Below are 1,718 nucleotides of genomic sequence, written 5' to 3' on the forward strand. Positions count from 1 at the left end.
TTTTCCCTTTCTCATTCCTTCTTTCACTCTCGACGACCACTCCCTCCATCTCTACACTGTCTATCTCTCTCTCTCTCTCTCTCTCTCTGTCCATCCTCTGTATCCCTCCCCTCATTTACTGACCCTCACATGTACTCCATCCTTCTGGTTTTAGGTTTGACTCATTTCCTGTCATTGACTTCACAAGAAATGCCTCATTAGTAGCAAATTTCCTGAGAGAGAGAGAGAGAGAGAGAGAGAGAGAGAGAGAATAAGGGAGACAGACAGACAGTAACAGAGACAGATAGATAGCGAAAAGAGATACTGAGAGAGACAGAGGAAAAAAAAGAGACAGATAGATGATGCAATTCTCTCTTGTGTCCAGAGACAGAGAGAGAGACAGAGAGATACAGAGGGATGAAGGAAGAGAGAGAGAGAGAGAGAGAAGAACAAACACCACATGGCTTGAAAAATTGCCCAAATTCAGGAACGGTCAAAAAAACGCTGTATTAACAGTAACATAATGTCATATCAGTGTAACTGATCATCACGTGACGAAGGTCGTTTTTTCACACGTATGTTTTTTTTCTCGGCGAAGTTTGAACGCTGTTTTCGAGCCCGAGAGCGCTCCCGAGATCTCATTCCTGAAAAATCTGTGGTTTCGCTTGAACCGAACCGCGTCAGGTGTAGAAACTCACCGAGCTCGGGGCACACGTGCCGAAAAACGTGATTGCGTTATCTCGTCACGTTACTTCCTGTTTCTACTTTCGTGTAAAACGGCAAAATGCTTTTTCTTTGTTGCCTGAGACACATAATGAGAAACAGCAAATGCGTGAACCCAGTGGATCGTCCACCATTTTGAAAATGTGCGTGATGTATGAAATTGCGCCACCGAGCCACGGCATGGAAAGACATCTTCTACGTGAACGCAAATGTGAGACACCAAACGGGCCCAGAGTACGGACTCGAGTGTGAGTCGTGAGTCAATATGAAACATGTGGGCACAAAATATTGTTGCCAAACAAAAGAGACGAGCTCGACCAGTCTGATGAGGACAGTGACTCGAGCGCCACGTCTTTATCCTCCATACCGTGACATCTACACGTCAGAAATGTTTTTTGTTAGATTATTTACCCTAGACAGAACTTTAGGCAGCGTTTGAAGCCTCCTGAGATACACATCAGCCAGCTGCTGTTTGAGGTTTCTTATTTTTAACCCAATCCCATAATTCCAGAGTTCCAGGAAAGCTCCAAGGAACATGGCAGACTGTGACCGAGGAGTAGGTTTGCAAGTACGAGTATAGATAAGTCGTATCTGTGATAACATAACGTGCGTGAGTAGATTTCTAGAAGTCATTTAATGGTTTAAAAAATAATTAACACAGCACACCTTTACAGCTTATGTATATATATCTAGCTAGCTTAGAGTGCTAGCATTAGTTAGCTAGCTAGCTGTGTTCACCAAAAAGTACTCAGATAATTCTTTGATAAACTGATAAACGGGTTATTAAACGGAAGAAAATCATATAGCCGTGGTTTCATTTTATCCTGTCATTAAATGTGTCTGGAGACGTTACAAAGAAAAGCAAAGCTCGTACGGATGTAGCGGGGATTGTTAATGAGTTGGAGAGTGTACGTAGCGAGACGTAGCTTGTTTTGCTGATCTAACGTGAGAACGTGAGTTAGTACGAAGACGTGCACTTAACTCAAAATGTACATCAAACAAACAGTGGTGTGTAT

At 42.9% G+C, this 1,718-nt stretch overlaps 1 protein-coding gene across 1 annotated transcript in view; it reads right to left on the reverse strand.

The window, feature by feature from the left end:
* The window catches only part of clic4 (chloride intracellular channel 4), a 36,376-nt gene that overhangs the window by 26,194 nt on the left and 8,464 nt on the right, over nucleotides 1–1,718 (reverse strand). The window lies entirely within an intron of this gene.

The sequence above is a fragment of the Pangasianodon hypophthalmus genome, chromosome 10, assembly GCF_027358585.1.
Source record: "Pangasianodon hypophthalmus isolate fPanHyp1 chromosome 10, fPanHyp1.pri, whole genome shotgun sequence".
Lineage (NCBI taxonomy): Eukaryota > Metazoa > Chordata > Actinopteri > Siluriformes > Pangasiidae > Pangasianodon > Pangasianodon hypophthalmus.